We start from the raw sequence: 19,415 nt of genomic DNA, 5'->3' as shown, positions 1-19,415 counted from the left end.
ACAGGGATGCTGGCCCATGTTGACTCCATTGCTTCCACATTTGGGTCAAGTTGGCTGAATGTCCTTTGGGTGGTGGACGATTCTTGATACACACGGGAAACTGTTGAGTGTGGAAAAACCCAGCAGCGTTGCAGTTCTTGACACAAACCAGTGCACCTGGCACCTACTGTGCTACAATACCCCTTTCAAAGGCACTTATATATTTTGTCTTGCCCATTTACTCTCTGAATGGCACACACACATACACAATCCATCTCAATTGTCTCAAGGCTTAAAAATCCATCTTTAACCGGTCTCCTCCCCTTCATCTAAACTGATTGAAGTGGATTTAACAAGTGACATCCATAAGGGATCATAGCTTTCGTTTAGATTCACCTGGTCAGTCTATGTCATGGAAAGAGCAGGTGTTCATAATGTTTTGTATATTTAGTCTATACCATAACTGTGTGTTAAAATGGCMRTGAGGATSATTGAATCAAATAWCAGATTAGRGAGTTAAAATAGATTTCTGTGTGAACATTTTTGGGTGTAAAACATCCATCTTGGATACATGTTCCTAAAATGACATACCTAGCATTCTTATATGAAGTGTTCATCCCTGCAATGGCATGAGTCTAGATAAGCCAAGACATTCCTCAACACTTAGTATTGGAGTGAATGTGAGACTGTATCTTTCCTCTAGTGAATAATTACAATGTGTATAAGAGACAGGTATTGGAGTGAATGTGAGACTGTATCTTTCCTCTAGTGAATAATTACATTTCAGTTAAAGACATGCTGTACTGTTGCGACTAACAAGTATTTTTTTAACCTCCCGCTTTGGGCTGGATGTGTCCATTTGTAGCTCATACATGCATAATCTATGAGCAAAAGTAATGTTTTAAGGTCAATTAGCCACAAACCCATAGTTTGAAAGTGACATTTTGTGGAAGCTGTGCGCCGTCATTTTCACTACATTTACCCACATGTGAGCCAGCCTCCTAGCAATTTGAGTTTCAGCCAATGAGCTCCAGCCCCTCTGCATTTAAGTGACAGCTAGCAAGATGCACACGCAGTAGAGTGAGAGAGAAAACAATGACATGCTGCACGTATCTGCACACCATTTTCAGAGATCACTTCTGTCTCGTGGGCACTACTTTCAGAACTACTGGCTAAAAAGTATAAAAAAGTAGCGGAGAATATCTTTAAAGAGTTCAACAGTAGAAACAGGCCCAGAAAGTGACAGGCTACAGTACATAAATCCTAGCACGCCTATTTTCACTGTGGATGGGAGTCTCTCCAGGACCTTCATGTGAAGTATCTCCCTGTACACACTCTCCCTCCCTGTGGAGCTTCTCCYTAGGCCTGTCTGGAGACAAACACAATCTAAAGAGACAGACACTACGTCTCTAATGGCACCCTATTCCCTATGTAGTGCACTTCTTTTGACCATAGGTCTATGTCTTTAATCTTTGTATTGCGTTTATACTGGGGTGCCATTTTGAGACACAGAGAGAGAATGTCCTCACACTCTGCAGCACATCGCTTCTTTAAGACTTCACATCTACAAATTGGGGGTCGAGAACGAATTGAGGGTTGAGAACAAAAGACATTACAGTCTGTCTGTACTATGTACTTGCTGTACTCTGACATGAATATTGAGGCAACACCAGATTCCAGAAAGTACTMATTTATGATTTAAAATGATCATTTATGATTTAAAAACAGAAAGCAAAGCATAGAACAGGTGGAGACATGTCAGGGTGATCATGTGACGTGGATGCAGGCTAGTCAGGGCTGGTGAAGTCACTCAGAGGGAAAGGAATCTAAAACCAAACTGACTTCCCTATCCCTTCTCTTCACCTTCCCTTTTCTTTCCTCCTGGTGAAGGTTTCCTCCCTGAGACAAAGCACCAAGGACACCAACCTGTGCATCCCAAACGACACCCTATTCCCTAAAAAGTGCACAACTATATAAGGAATAGGCTGCCATTTGGAACGTCCCCACTGACTTCATATACTGATACTGACACAGTTTCTAAGGCAGGGAGAGAGAGAGAAACCGAAACCATCAGGAGCACATAATCCTCGAGATCATTAAATAAACTACACAAAGTACAAAATGCTAATGTGCAAGTGCAGTTTCAAGTTCACTGGTTACAGTACATCATTGGTCTAAGAACATAATCTAACCCTGCTGTGTTCACTGGTTACAGTACATCATTGGTCTAAACTAATCTAACCCTGCTGTGTTCACTGGTTACAGTACATCATTGGTCTAAACCATAATCTAACCCTGCTGTGTTCACTGGTTACAGTACATCATTGGTCTAAGAACGTAATCTAACCCTGCTGTGTTCACTGGTTACAGTACATCATTGGTCTAAAACCGTAATCTAGAGAAGGTCCCAAGTGTTTCTCTAAAATCTGTCTGGGTTTAAACATCTTCTATTTTACATACAGAAAGTGAATAACTTAATAAATTGATTGTGACAGAATTAGATTACTTCCAAAGCAAAGTCCATTTTTTATCTCCTCGGTTATAGAAGGTTGTAGCTCGGCCTCTGAATGTCAAACAAAGTAAACAATGATATCCCCATATGCATCGGAGTCACGTCYTACCCGGGTATTTTAGCATATTTCTAGAAATAAAGCATTACGGATCAAAGTGCTCTTATAGATCACTTTATATAATCGTATCCATAAGATAAAAAAGGGTAGGCCTGTGTGTCACGACTTCCGCCGAAGTCGGCTCCTCTCCTTGTTCGGGCGGCGTTCGGTGGTCGACGTCACCGGCTTTCTAGCCATCGCCGCTCCTTCTTTCATGTATCCATTTGTTTTGTCTTGTTCCCTGCACACCTGGTTTTCATTCCCCAATCAATCCATATGTATTTATTCCTCTGTTCCCCATCATGTCTTTGTGTAGGATTGTTTGTGTTACGTGCATTTTGATATTGTGGATATTGTTATGYGCATTACTTTTTGTCTATGTTCCGTGTTTTGGGCACATTTTATCTTATTTTGTGCTGTCATTTTGACCGGAATAAAAAGTGTGCCTGTTCACTACACTCTGCTCTCCTGCACCTGACTTCGCCTCCAATACACACTCCTAACACTGTGCTTTTTTGCCATTTTCTTTTTTTTAAAGTAGGCCTATGGCATACCCTCTCATACCCTCTCATACCCTCTCATTTGGAGTCTTGGTTTTATCTTAACAGCCCTTCACTGACAGGTARGCTATTTAAAGAGTGCATGGTGGGTGGAGGAATTGACCTACAAATCTATGGATATAGCAGTCAAAAGCCTAATTTTGTTTGTCAAACAGGTARGCCTACCTCCTATTTCTTAAATAGGAAGAAATAGGCTCCAACACAAAGCCCTCTTGTTGTTAGTAAAGTCTAATTCAAATGAAGATGGTTTAAATGAATTATGCCTACTGGAATTTGCCTTCTTTCAGCACCATGAGCTGTCCATTTCTGATTGATTGTTCTGCCGCTGCTGCTTCAAGTTTCAGCACCACMATGTCAATTACTTGAATCTGTCTTATTGTGAGGTCARTAACTCTGATAAATACATCATGGGTAAGAAACATATTGTTTTTAATCAAATCATTTATAGTAGTGGCAAGCTATCAAAGTTGACCTCCGGTGCTCCTCATGATCTTCACACTCTCCTTCTCAAACTTAACAGAACATAGGCTATTGGCTAGTCCACATGCAAGGCCTAATCCAAAATGATTTTCAGAAGAAGCCTTTGATTCTCCTCCTGAACTGCCACTGTAGGCCTACACAGCACAGCCATTGGTTACCCTGTAAGCCTACACAGCRCAGCCATTGGTTAGGCAGCACAAAAAACATTTTGTTGATCAGCAAGAGCAGGCCGGGGCTCAGGGTTGGAATATCCATTTCAGTGTGTAATGCAGCCTAGTTTTATTGACACCATCCCAGCAGCTATCTTAGAGATAGAACTTTGCTTTGTGCTTCTCCCAGCATGCACTTCATAGCCTATAGTCTATAGCCCATGGGTCATGTGATTGAGACCACACTAAATAGCCAATAGGTGCATTTGATATTGCACGCCCAGTGGAGAATCAGAGGTGAGGSGCGRCATCAGGCACACATCGATATATAGCTTAATAAGCAACTAATTCTAAAACACGGATAAATATAGACATTTCTTCAATTACAAATGACATGACCCTCCCCTGGGCTGGATTTAAAAACACTTCACCCTCCCCTGGGCTGGATTTAAAAACACTTCACCCTCCCCTTGACTGAAACTGGAAATGCCTGAACCGCCTCCTTTTCCTCCAGGTATCCATTATGTAAATGTGGATCCATCACTAAGAAGAGAAAGTGATCAGACTCACTCCAACTCCCCCATCTCTCTGTCAAGCTACACCATCTCTGTCTCATGTCATTTTAAATTCCCTTCAATAACTGAACTGATGATATTTGATATTGTACAATATCATACATGGATTCATACSATTAGTATAATGTCATAATACAATGAAGATACTGTAACAGTAATATCAAGACGATGGTATGTTATTGTGATCATAAGAGTTGACACTTTATTAATAGGGACAGAATAAAGTTGAGGTATCAGTCCATTTTGCCATTTGTTGGATTGAATCCAGATTGACAGTGAGTTGGACTGCCTCGTTAGTCTGTGTTGGTCCCGAAGATAAATCCATCCCTGACCAGAATTATCTCCTCTGACAGCTCGTGACAGCCCCTGAGAGTTTAGCACCTTTGAGGATCCACTACAGCATTAAATTGGGTATATTGTTGGGTAATATTGCACACTGCCTGAAGCAATCCCAATTGACAGCTTTACTTGGAGATTTTTTGTACTTGACATCCCAGAGTGACATTGACCTCTGCTGGCCATGAGAGTCATTGCAGGTGAATTTGCCTCGCAATTATATTACTAAAAAAAGAGTGTTGAGATAATTGCCACAGCCTGATCTCCTCCTGTTCTTCCTCCTTCCTCTTCATCTCTCTCCCTCTCTCTCTCTTTCTCTCTGTCTCTCTTTCTATCTCTCCCTCTTCATCTCTCTCTCTTTCTTTCTCTTCATCTCTCTCTCTCTCTCTATCTCTTTCTCTCTCGCTCTGTGATATAGAGTGGTGGCAGCACTAGGCCTACTTCCTACTTCCTGATTAATTGGGGACGGGGCTTCACCTGTGGTTCTATTTCTGAACATCCTGTCTTCTCTCCAGCGGTCAAAATGCAAGCTCAGTAAGATCCGCTCCGCGAGCCCGTCAGCAGAATCTCTAATGCCTTATGCCAGTATGGGAGCCAAGATCTGGGAAATGTCACCATTAAATATGCACAAGATCCACAAGGGACAGGCAGTATTCATATTGTTAGAGTCATGAGGTAGCCTATAATCTGGGAAAGGATCCAACTAGAACATTAACTCAGGAAGGTTGAAATGGTGGCTTTATTAATATTGTTAGAGTCATGAGGTAGCCTATTCTCTGGGAAAGGATCCAACTAGAACATTAACTCAGGAAGGTTGAAATGGTGCCTTTATTTATGGAGGGGATTAACTGGGACTGGGTAGGGTCAGAGGCAGACCTGTTCGGTGCTTGGCATGCAGTGAGGGGCGTTTAGGAGTCTTCTCCTGGACAAAACGTAGTGCAGTACATGAACTGTATACTGACTGTCATTTATGATGCTGCGTTCATGTGCTCTCAGAATTATTGGAAATTTACGGAACTCGTGACTGAAAAACTCCCAGAAACCCCCTGGACTCATCATAACTATGACTTTTAGACATCCAAATCAGTTCGTAATGAGCTTTGGTGAATAGAGGGAAATGATGGTAACAAAACATTTCAAGTCAAAATACAAAGACATCTTAATCTGTGTTTATTGTCATCATAAATAACAGTCTGAAACAGAAAAGGACAACAAATTATAGATGTAAGTGAACAATACGTCACAGGAAAATATGATATAAAAACAAATAAATTGTAATGTGGTGCTGTTTGCATGACAACGAGTTCAACTTTGATGGTATTGCCACTACAGAAAGGAGATGGCCGTACATAGCTGAGACATGTCCAAGTCAGTTTTTCAAACACGGTTTTCTTGTACTGTACTGAGGTAAGGTTTTAGTTCATGAGAACAACAAGGAAACAGGGTGCGTAGGTGTTCTAGTGTAATACAACACTGCCTTAATCCAGAATCATATAGACCTATCAATCTACTAAACACTGATCTCAAAACAGGTCACAAAATGAAAGAGGAGGTAAAAATCTGTTTGCTATAAATTTGTCAAACTGCATTAATATCACTCTGTTTCTATGTGAAGGAAAAGCATTTACAATTTGGAAGCTATTTTCAGTTATCTAAGTACACAAGCGATCATGGTCATTTTGGTTTCCTCTGATTTCAATGCATGTTTTTCTTTTTCTTACTATCTTTATGTTCTTATGATACGTTCCTGCGATCCGGTTTAAATTATATATWTTTTTTAATGATATAATGTGTTAATCAATAGGCACTGAAATGTGTCTTAGTGATTGATTTGAAAGCTAGGCACATGTCTGCCTGATTCATCCACAGAGAAACAGACCAGGAGAAGATGCCACTACAGCCTTCCTCTTCTGTCCATCAAGGGGGGCTCCTTTATAATCTTCACTATCTCACAATCTGACACCAACTTCCCTTTACTTTTCCTTTTGGACTTCCTGGATTATTTCCAAGTGGACGGAGCAGTAACATGTTTGCCACTTGTTAAAGTTGTTAAGTCTCGTTTCTTCTTCTTTTTGTTACTGTCACCTGCTTCACCATGCCCAGTTCTTTACTGTGTGAAGGTTAGAAAAATACACCAATCCATCCATCCATCCAACTCCCATCCAAACTCTGAGTAGGTTAACAGACTGCCATAACAAAGCTCTTGCAGTAATCTAAAATTGCTGGAAAAGCGTGTTCTGCTGCTGCGGCTGCTGCCTCAGCCTGCCCTCTGTGCCCTTTTCCTGAGGTGGGAGAACCTACCACGGTGGGGGACCAACACTGAGGTGGGAGACCAACACTGGGGTGAGAACCTACCACGGTGGGGGACCAACACTGAGGTGGGAGACCAACACTGGGGTGAGAACCTACCACGGTGGGAGACCAACACTGGGGTGAGAACTACCACGGTGGGTGACCAACACTAAGGTGGGAAGAACCTACCACGGTGGGAGACCAACAATAAGGTGGGAGAACCTACCACGGTAGGGACCAACACTAAGGTGGAGAACCTACCACGGCAGGGACCACACCGCATCTGTTGCGACCACCTCAACCTATGTACAGAAGGAAAAGGTGGATCCTACTCTAGTTACCCTGAGTTCTAGTTTGTTACTGTACCTTAGCACTTGGCCATACTACACCTGACCATGCAGGAGATAGCAACCAGGTTGGGGAGGACACGACAGACACTTGCTGTGTTGTGCTGAAATGAATGAATGGCTGATGGGGGAAGGAGTGTTACGGTTGTATTGTTGCCTAGCAATGAGAGCGCAGAGGGAACAAGAGAGAAGAGACTTCACAGGCAGGCGCAGGCAGAGTGGAGTCTTTGGGCCATGCTTGTTGGCAGAAAGCCACACGGCCTCCCTACGTGTCCAGGCGTCCAGCAGGTTTTCTCTTGGCTTTGCGTGCGTATAGGAAGTACATGGTGTGTCCCGTGGTGATGAACAGTACAGAGATGATGACCAGGATGCCAAAGTGCTGGGGCTGCGGAGCAGAGATGACCATGAGAAGTGGAGGAGGTCCATCAGGTAGTTCATGGAGCTCTGGACCCCGTTGACCACACCACGTTCTGACTCACAGATGTTCTCCTGAAGCAGCTGGGTCACGGTCAGGTCAAAGGAACAGACCTGGAAACACACAGGATACACAGACAATGGTCAGTGGTTGCTTTGGTCTATACAGATAGACTACTCCACTATGGTCTATACAGATAGACTACTACACTATGGTCTACACAGATAGACTACTACACTATGGTCTATCCAGATAGACTACTACACTATGGTCTACACAGATAGACTACTACACTATGGTCTACACAGATAGACTACTACACTATGGTCTATACAAAATACATACAACACTATGGTCTATGCAGATAGACTACACACTAGTCTATGCAGTAGATACTACACACTATGGTCTAACAGATAGACTACTACTATGGTCTACTGACTATACACATGGTCTATACAGATAGACTACTACACTATGGTCTATACAGATAGACTACTACACTATGGTCTACACAGATGACTACTACACTATGGTCTTATACAGATAGACTACTACACTATGGTCTACACAGATAGACTACTACACTATGGTCTCACAGATAGACACTCACTATGGTCATACAAATACACTACAACACTATGGTCTACTGCAGATAGACTACTACACAATGGTCTACACACGATATACTACCTAGGTCTACACAGATAGACTACTACACTATGATCTACACAGATAGACTACTACACTCTGGTCTACACAGATAGACAACTACACTATGGTCTATACAGATAGACTACTACACTGTGATCTATACAGATAGACCATAGTGGTCTATACAGATAGACCACTATAATATAGTCCATATAAATAGACCACTATACTATAGTCTATATAGATAGACCACTAGACTATAGTCTATATAGATAGACCACTAGACTATAGTCTATATAGATAGACCACTAGACTATAGTCTATATAGATAGACAACTAGACTATGGTCTATATAGATAGACCCCTATACTATAGTCTATATAGATAGACAACTAGACTATGGAGCCATGGCACTAGTCTCTATTCAGTCAGGCACTCTGTCATCAAAACTGGTAAAAAAAATTACGGTATAATACAAAAATGATTATCTTCCAACACTATTTGAACTAATTTACTGTTGAGTCTCAAAAGAACTGAATACCCACAGCCTATGTTAGAAACAAGCATAATACAGTTGCTATTGTTAAGCTGTGGATCAGCAACTCAATCCAATTGTGAAGGGCCTGGGCCTGGTCGTCCCTCTTACTCACCGATGCGTGCTGTGATGACCCCCAAGAACAGCAGGATTATAGAGATGTAGGAGTCTGGCTCCATGCCTGATGGCATATTCTCAAACAGCACCGTGTTGTTGGTCCAGTGGATGGACGAGCGGTCGGGCAGCAGCGGCTGATTAATGCCACCCCGCATCGGGTAGGTGTGTTTCTGCCTCTGGCCCTCCACCATCCCCCCGGCCGCCGCCAACGTCGAGTTGGCGTTGGCGTCCAGGAAGGGCATGAGCAGGCGGAGGTCCATGGGGCTGCCGGGGGCGAACACAGAACACACACACAGCAGCAGACAGCAAAGATGGAGACAGCTGGAGATGATGCCTGTGTTGACTAAACCGTAGGCCTTCCTCAGCTTGGTGAACATGACGGTGCCCATGAGGCCTGTTATAGCCGAGACCCCCATCAGAAGACTGAGCAGGGAGCCACTGATGCCCTGGGTGTAGGCGTAGCCCGTGGTGATGCAATCGAAGCCCAGGACAGTTGTGTAGAGGAAGGCCAGGCCCATCCCAGCCAGGAAGACATCCTGGCGGTAGTAGGCCCTCCAGCCATCCTTACAGGTGCTCAGCAGCCAGCGGAAGCGTCCGAAACACAGAGGCAGGTTGGTGATCTCCTTGAGGTTCAGGCTCATGTCGTCATCACTGAGGCCCGGGGCTGATGTCACCACCTCACTTTGCTCTACTGAGAGGTAGAGGACAAGAATCAGTCATGCTACTAACAATGCTCTACTGAGAGGACAAGCATCAGTCATGCTACTAACAATGCTCTACTGAGAGGGAGAGGACAAGAATCAGTCATGCTACTAACAATGATCTACTGAGAGGACACGCATCAGTCATGATACTAACAATGATCTACTGAGAGGACAAGCATCAGTCATGATACTAACAATGATCTACTGAGAGGACAAGCATCAGTCATGATGATTACTAACAATGATCTACTGGCAGAGGAGAGACAAGCATCAGTCATGATACTAACAATGCATCTACTGAGAGGGAGAGGACAAGCATCAGTCATGATACTAACAATGATCTACTGAGAGGGAGAGGACAAGCATCAGTCAAGCTACTAACAATGATCTACTGAGAGGACAAGCATCATCATGATACTAAAAATGATCTACTGAGGAGAGGACAAGCATCAGTCAAGCTACTAACAATGCTCTACTGGATGAGAGGACAAGCATCAGTCAAGCTTACTAACAATGATCTACTGAGAGGACAAGCATCAGTCATGATACTAACAATGATCTACTGAGAGGAGAGGACAAGCATTAGTCATGATACTAACAATGATCTACTGGGAGAGGACAAGCATCAGTCATGATTACTAAAATGATCTACTGAGAGGGACAAGCATTAGTCATGATACTAACAATGTCTTACTGAGAGGGAGAGGACAAGCATCTAGTCATGTACTAACAATGATCTACTGAGAGGACAAGCATCAGTCATGCTACTAAATAATGATCTACTGAGGGAGAGGACAAGCATCAGTCATGCTACTAACAATATCTTACTGAGAGGACCAAGCATTAGTCATGATACTAATAATGATTCTACTGAGGAGGACAAGCATCAGTCATGCTATAAAATGATCTACTGAGAGGACAAGCATTAGTCTGATTACTACAATGCTCTACTGAGAGGGAGAGGACAAGCATTAGTCATGATACTAACAATGATCTACTGAGAGGGAGAGGACAAGCATCAGTCATGATACTAACAATGATCTACTGAGAGGGAGAGGACAAGCATTAGTCAAGCTACTAACATCATCCATTAACTAACTTAAGGCAACAGTGTTTTCAAGTAATACTACGTTTCCATAGAGATGAACAAGCATGTACACTACCGTTCAAAAGTTCGCTGTCACCTTGTTTTTGAAAGAAAAGCACATATTTTTTCCATTAAAATAACATTAGATATATTAGAAATACAGTGTAGACATTGTTAATGTTGTAAATGACTATTGTAGCTGGAAACAGCTGATTTTCCATGGAATATCTACATAGGCGTACAGAGGCCCATTATCAGCAACCATCACTCCTGTGTTCCAATGGCYCGTTGCGTTAGCTAATCCAAGTTTATAATTTTAAAAGGCTAAATGATCATTAGATCATGATCTAAAGTGTTTCCAAGATGGCGTAGCAGTCAGACGTCTTTGTCCTCGTCTTGTTGTGTCCCGTGTATATATCTTTTTATATCTTTTTTCTTTGCATATATTTTTTAAAATATTTTTCTTAACCTCAACTTCAACATACTCTCCTGCAATCCGCCTCACCCAATGTGGTGTGAATCTGCTATTTTCTTTACTTTTGAACCGGAACCCTAAACAGAAGCTAGCCAGCTAACTAGCTACTAGCTAGTAGTCAGCTAGCCACTGCTAGCAGTCATCAGCTAACCTTTAGCCCAGACAACTCTTGCCAGTCTGCACAGCGCGACTCAAACCCGAGCAAATCGGACATATTTTTCTCCATATCTCCGGATTCCTACCGCAAGCTCTGAACCTTTTCACCTGGATCATCACAGCTAGCTAGCTGCTATTCCGAGTGACCACTCCTGGCTAACGTTTCTGTCCTGAAGCAAGAACCAATTAGCCTGGAGCTAGCCTTTGCAAGGCCCATCTCCTGGCTAGCGGAAGAGGTCCATCAGCCACTCCTTTGCCAATTGGCCTGGAACCCTTTGACTGCCGACACGGAGCCCCGCCGATTCCATCACGACTGGACTACTGACGTAATTTACCTGAGMTTTTTTTTCAACTGGCTCCTCCATCGCGACGTCCCCTGAATGCCCATCTGCTAGCCTGCTAGCCGCGGCCCGCTAGCTGTCTAGAGCATATCGGACTGTTAGCTGAAGAGGCCCATCGGACAAATTCTTTGGCCACTATACCTATTTTGCCAATTTGCCTGGACCCTTTTACCACACAGAGCCCTGCTGATCCATCACGACTAGTCTGCCGACATAACAGCACGAGGGGGCTACAACAGACTTCTTCCGTCGCAACGTCCCTCTAAGGCCATTCTGCTAGCTTGCTAGCCACGGCCCGCAAGCTGTCTGAATGGCTGTGTCTCCAGCCCGCCGAGCTACTCACTGGACCCCTATGATCACTCGGCTACGCATGCCTCTCCCTGATATCAATATGCCTTGTCCATTGCTGTTTTGGTTAGTGATCATTGCCTTATTTCACTGTAGAGCCTCTAGCCCTGCTCAATACGCCTTAGCTAACCCTCCCACACCTCCCACACATGCGGTGACCTCACCTGATTTAAATTATGTTTCTAGAGATAATATCTCTCATATTCACTCAATGCATAGGTTTACCTCCACTGTATTCACATCCTACCATACCGTTGTCTGTTAATTATGCCTTGAACCAATTCTACCATGCCAAGAAACCTGCTCCTTTAACTCTCTGTTCCGAACGTACTAGACGACCAGTTCTTATAGCCTTTAGCCATACCCTTATCCTACTCCTCCTCTGTTCCTCTGGTGATGTAGAGGTTAATCCAGGCCCTGCAGTGCCTAGCTCCACTCCCATTCCCCAGGCGCTCTCATTTGTTGACTTCTGTAACCGTAAATGCATGTTAACATTAGAAGCCTCATCCCTAAGTTTGTTTTATTCACTGCTTTAGCACACTCTGCCAACCCGGATGTCCTAGCCGTGTCTGAATCCTGGCTTAGGAAGACCACCAAAAACCCAGAAATMTCCATCCCTAACTATAACATTTTCCGACACGATAGAATTGCCAAAGGGGTCGGAGTTGCAATCTACTACAGAGATAGCCCGCAGAGTTCTGTCTTACTATCCAGGTCTGTGCCCAAACAATTAGAGCTTCTACTTTTAAAAATCCACCTTTCCAGAAACAAGTCACTCACCGTTGCCGCTTGCTATAAACCACCTTCTGCCCCCAGCTGTGCCCTGGACACCATATGTGAATTGATTGCCCCACATCTATCTTCAGAGCTGTTGCTGTTAGGTGACCTGTTAGGTGACCTAAACTGGGACATGCTTAACACCCCGGCCATCCTACAATCTAAGTTTGATGCCCTCAATATCAAATTATCAATGAACCTACCAGGTACAACCCCAAATCCGTAAACATGGCCACCCTCATAGATATCATCCTAACCAACCTGCCCTCCAAATACACCTCTGTTGTCTTCAACCAGGATCTCAGCGATCACTGCCTCATTGCCTGCGTCCGTAATGGGTCTGCTGTCAAACGACCACCCCTCATCAGTGTCAAACGCTCCCTAAAACACTTCAGCGAGCAGGCCTTTCRAATCGACCTGGCCCGGATATCCTGGAAGGATATTGACCTCATTCCGTCAGTAGAGAATGCCTGGTTATTCTTTAAAAGTGCCTTCCTCACCATTTTAAATAAGCATGCCCCGTTCAAAAAATGTTGAACCAGGAACAGATATAGCCCTTGGTTCACTCCAGACCTGAATGCCCTTGACCAGCAAAAAAATATCCTGTGGCGTACTGCATTAGCATCGAATAGCCCCCGCGATATACAACTTCTCAGGGAAGTTAGGAACCAATATACACAGGCAGTTAGGAAAGCAAAGGCTAGCTTTTTCAAACAGAAATTTGCATCCTGTAGCACAAACTCCAAAAGGTTCTGGGACACTGTAAAGTCCATGGAGAATATGAGCACCTCCTCCTAGCTGCCCACTGCACTGAGGCTAGGAAACACTGTCACTACCGATAAATCCACAATAATTGAGAATTTCAATAAGAATTTTTCTACGGCTGGCCATGCTTTCCACCTGGCTACCCTTACCCCGGTCAACAGCCCTGCACCCCCCACAGCAACTTGCCCAAACCTCGCTCATTTCCCATTCACCCAAATCCAGATAGCTGATGTTCTGAAAGAGCTGCACAATCTGGATCCCTACAAATCAGCCGGGCTAGACAATCTGGACCCTCTCTTTCAAAAATTATCTGCCAAAATTGTTGCAACCCCTATTACTAGCCTGCTCAACCTTTCTTTCATATCGTCTGAGATCCCCAAAGATTGGAAAGCTGTTCAAAGGGGGAGACACTCTAGACCCAAACTGCTACATACTTATATCTATCCTACCCTGCCTTTCTAAGGTCTTGGAAAGGCAAGTTAACAAACAGATCACCGACCATTTTGAATCCCACCGTACCTTCTCCGCTATGCAATCTGGCTTCCGAGCTGGTCATGGGTGCACCTCAGCCACGCTCAATGTCCTAAACGATTTCATAACTGCCATCGATAAGAGACAATACTGTGCAGCTGTATTCATCGACCTAGTCAAGGCTTTCGACTCTGTCAATCACCACATTCTTATCGGCAGACTCAACAGCCTTGGTTTCTCAAATGACAGCCTCGCCTGGTTCACCAACTACTTCTCACAGTAACAGAGTTCATGTGGTCAAATTCGGAGGGCCTGTTGTCGCCTACTCCTGGTAGTTTCTATGGGGTCCATAGGTTCCGATCCCCTGGCCTGACTCTTTTCTACTTATAACATCTGATGTGACTCTTGCTGGCTGGTGATTCTCTGATACACCTTATCGCAGAGAATACCATTCCTGTATACTTCTGGCCCTTCTTTGGACACTGTGTTTAACTGACCTCCAGACGAGCTTCAATGCATACAACTCTGCCTTCCGTGGCCTCCAAACTGCTCCTTAAATGCATAGTAAACACCTAAATGCATGCTCTGCAACGAATCGCGCCCAACCTGCCCGCCCGTCCACATCACTACTCTGGAGCCTTTCTGACTTAGAATATGTGTACAACCTACAAATACTGGTAATTCTGGTTAAGATTTGTAACTCTTCCTTCCAGACTACACATTATGCATCTCCAATTCAAATATAATCTAGAATCTGGCTTCCTATTTCGGCAACAAAGCATCCTTCACTCATGCTGCCAACTCACGGTTAGTAAAACTGACCTATCCTAACCATTCCTTGATTGCGTGTCATTTCAATAGCTCATCTACAGAAATGATCGATGCATCAAGTGCCATCCGTTTTGTCACGCGAAAGCCCCATATACCTACCACCACTCGCTCTGTATGCTCTCGTTGTGCTGGCCTCCTATTCATTTCGTCCTCATACCATGTGTCTCCAGGTTCATCTATAAGTCTTTGCTAGGTAAAGCCCGCCTTATCTCAGCTCACAAGGTCACCATAGCAGCACCACCCATGGCACGCATCTCTTCCTTCAGCAGGTTATTATTTCACTGGTCACTTCTTCCAAAGCTCAATTCCTCGTTTGGTCCGCATTTCCTCCATTTCTCTGCTGCAATGACTGGAACATGAAACTGAGAATACACTGAAGCTTGAGACCCATATCTACCTCACTAACTTTAAGCACCAGCTGTCATCGAGCCAGCTCACAGATCACTGCACTGTAGCATAGCCATTTAATATCAACTCAACTACCTCATCCCCCATATGTTATTTAGTTTGATTATAATCTTGCTCCTTTGCAGCCCAGTTATATTACTTTGCAAGCACTCATATTCTGGCACAACTATCACTCCAGTGCCTTACCTCCCTTATCCTACTCATTTGCACACACCTAGTATATTAGACTTTTTTCTATTTATTATTGACTTAATGTTTGTTTATTCATGTGTAACTCTGTTGTTTTGTTGTTTTTGTCGCACCCTGCTTTGCTTTATCTTGGCCAAGTCCGCAGTTGTAAATAACCTTGTTTCTCAACTAGCCTACCTGGTTAAATAAAGGTGAAATACATTTAAAGAAACAAGTTGAAAACCTTTGCAATTATGTTCAGCACAGCTGAAAACTATGTTGTTCTGATTAAAGGAAGCAATAAAACTGGCCTTTTAAAAAAAAAAAAATTAAAAGTCCTTTGTTTTTCTGGCCATTTGAACCTGTAATGAACACACAAATGCTGATGCTCCAGATACTCAATAGTCTAAAGAAGGCCAGTTTTATTGTTTCTTTAATCAGACAACAGTTTTCAGCTGTGCTAAAATAATTGCAAAAGGGTTTTCTAATGATCAATAAGCCTTTTAAAATTATAAACTTGAATAAGCTAACACAACGTGCCATTGGAACACAGGACTGATGGTTGCTGATAATGGGCCTCTGTAGCCCATTATGATATTCCATAAAAAATGCCGTTTCCAGCTACAATAGTCATTTACAACAATAACAATGTATACACGTATTTCTGATCAATTTGATGTTATTTAATGGAATTTGCTTTTCTTTCAAAAACAAGGACCCCCAAACTTTTGAACGGTAGTTGTTGTGCTGTGCATGTTGTGGAATTAGAGTAAGGTTTCTTGACCTCACTATCTTTAAACCGATTTCATCCAATTTTACTGTAAAGTAAAGCTATATCTTCACTGTAAAGTTGGATGAAATAGGTTGTAAGATCCACTTTACTTTACTTTACCACACAACTACTGAAGCAGTCACACAGTGACCAGGACACCAGGACACTGACCTTTGTGACCCCCTCCTCTCCACCAGTCCCTCCGTCCTCTCTGCTGGTCTCTCCAGGGAGGCCTGGCCGTCCTCGGGCGCGGGTGGTTTGACGGACAGCGCCGGGACAATGCGGTAGACCCGGGACAGGAAGATAAACTCCACTATGAGGGACACCAGGTTCCAGCCCAGGATGAAGCCCAGCCGATCACGTTGGAGGCCAGGGTCATGACCTGTCCCACGCCAGGGTGCCAGGATGTTGGTCACTGATCGATGCGCCGCATGGTAGCATTCATCCCTTCAGATCAGAATCAAACCAAAAGGTACAGGGTTTAGTTTGGTTGTGGTGATATGGTATCTGTGTTACCAGCTTTACTAATGCCTACATTATCAAACTATTCTGACTCTATTGTAATGCATGTGATACATCCTAGAAAAACTAAATACTAGAGTGTCTGATAACCTTGTGCTTTAACCAGCAGCCAGTTCAGCAGCTGAAACAGAAACAACAATCCCTCGTGATGTAATAGCGTGTGGCAGGTCTGCCAGTCTCACCGGCGAGGTGACCCCGGTTGTATCCAGTGATAACCACAATCCAGTCCTCTGGATGGCGATGGTCAGCGCTGTGCTTGCTAGGTTAGCCACATTGCCAGGACGATCACCACCGTATAACAAACCACCTTGTGTAAGTTTTGTGATGCAACACGTTACTACGCATGACAGCACAGAGCAGCAGGAGGCTCAGAACAGCAGCAGCAACAACATGGACACAGAACAGTGCAGGAGAAACAGCAACCGTCACAGCAGTTTGCAATAATATATCTAGCTGATTCTCAACAGACCTGGGTTTATAGTTTCATTTTCTTTCAAATTGAGCACACGCTGGAGCACTGGATGGGTGGAGTTTGTCATTTTAGGACTATTCCATTGGTTCATTGCACCATGCAAACTCAATCAAGTGCAGATAAAGTCTTTGAAAGGATACAAATGCTATTTGAATCCATATCTGATTCCAAAACATACTGTTGGTTCACATCATGAGAGTTTAGACAGTATGGGAGAGAAAATGAAAAATATACTCACAGTTAACCAGCCATCCCAAATGCTCTCAATCCACTGTTTATATAAGAAGACCAACATCAGCACAATGCTACACACCGTCACTGAAATGTTCTGAACCAACAACGATGCATGCGCCACTAAAACCAAGGAGGGAGAAGAAACTAAGACTCTAAAATATTCTGGACAATGCATTTCAGAGAACCATAAAGACTTCTACAGAACCATAAATGTATCATTGGTCTTAAAGGGGCATTCTGCAGTTGCTATAGCACATTCATTTTTGGACTTTTAAAGTAATAATATATAGCCATTGATTCTAAAATAGTATAACTTATAAATGACTCATGAGCTTAGTTATCTGTTGTACCCCATTAGATCCCCAAATATACGCTTGTTTTACTGTTGTAATTGTAAACTAACTCTGTATAGCTTCAAACATGATACACAACTATAATGTTCGTCTCATGGATGGTCAGTACTTGCATCCATAGCTCTATCTATGAATTTGTGAGTGGTTACATTTATCCAGCCAAATCCCTCAGCAATTTACCAAAATAGTGGTGGGGTGCAACTTCGTTACTGTTTGAAACTGCAGAGTGCCCATGTGAGGCAGAGAGACAGGAAATTAGGATGCATCCCAAATAGCATCCTATTCCCTATTAGATTTTAGTACCTTTAGGGTGCCATTTGGGACTAGATCAGTCCCTATAGCTGTAAATAGAAGATATTGTTGGTCTAACCTTTGTTCCTGGGGTTGCGGTCAACCCAGTCCCCAATCAACGCCCCTAGGAGCAGCACTGACCCGCCACCACAAGCCGAATATTGCGGTCAGCAGCAGGTTACGTCCATACAGCTCGATCAGGAACACCGAAATGGCAAAGTGCCACATCGGTCACCCTATTAGAAAGACAAATAGTCATCATGACGGAGAAGAAGGTTTTTAGCTTTTGCTTTTAGCTTTTTACTCTTTCTAGGGTAGAGGGCATAAAGACAAATGTAAAGTATGTCCATTTTTCAATGATTTGCAAGACACTACCAGGTTATGACATAAACCTTATAGTGTCCAGCCGGTATGGCTTTGTAGCTCCCTTACCCATTGTTCTTACATGAAAGGGCTTCTTACCCACATGGACAGTGCCCCACTGACGTAGATCAGGAATTTAGGCCCTGAGGTAGATGAGGGCTGACCCTGGTGAGTAAGTTCAACAGAGACACACAGTAAACATGAACAATAACCAGAGATAACATCATTATGAGTCTACAGGACACACTCTGCATCTATAGCTGGAAAACCACCTAATATTAAGCACTGGGCATCAGAGTATGTCTGAACATATTTGGACCAGGATGTGTTCTGATCAGAAAACAAAAGCATTAAGTTGCTCTTATACCTAACACTTTACATTAAGTAGCTTTATGCCTAAACTTTACATTAAGCAGCTTAAACTAACATTTACATTAAGTGATCTTACACCTATGTAACCGTTACATTAAGTAGCTCTTATGCCTAACACTTTACATTAAGCAGCTCTTACAACTAAACACTTTATAGTTGCTCTTAACCTAACACTTTACATTAAGTAGCTCTTATACCTAACACTTTACATTAAGTTATCTTACACCTACTGTAACATGTTACGTTAAGTTGCTCTTATGCCTAAAACTTTACATTAAGCAGCTCTTACAACTAAACACTTTACATTAAGTTGCTCTTATACCTAACACTTTACATTAAGTAGATCGTACACCTAAAACTTTACATTACGTAGATCTTATACCTAACACTTTACATTAAGTAGCTCGTACACCTAAAACTTTACATTAAGTAGCTCTTATACCTAACACTTTACATT

The 19,415-nt window shown here is 43.1% G+C and overlaps 1 pseudogene; it reads right to left on the bottom strand.

Annotated features, from left to right (window-relative positions):
- Positions 1–5,842: 5,842 nt before the first annotated feature.
- LOC139025970 (ferroportin-like) lies at positions 5,843–18,451 on the bottom strand (annotated as a pseudogene).
- Between the last annotated feature and the right edge of the window lie 964 nt (positions 18,452–19,415).

The sequence above is a fragment of the Salvelinus sp. IW2-2015 genome, unplaced genomic scaffold, assembly GCF_002910315.2.
Source record: "Salvelinus sp. IW2-2015 unplaced genomic scaffold, ASM291031v2 Un_scaffold3660, whole genome shotgun sequence".
NCBI lineage: Eukaryota > Metazoa > Chordata > Actinopteri > Salmoniformes > Salmonidae > Salvelinus > Salvelinus sp. IW2-2015.
The sequence above is the reverse complement of the archived record's forward strand: the minus strand, read 5'-3'. Positions and strand labels throughout refer to the sequence as shown.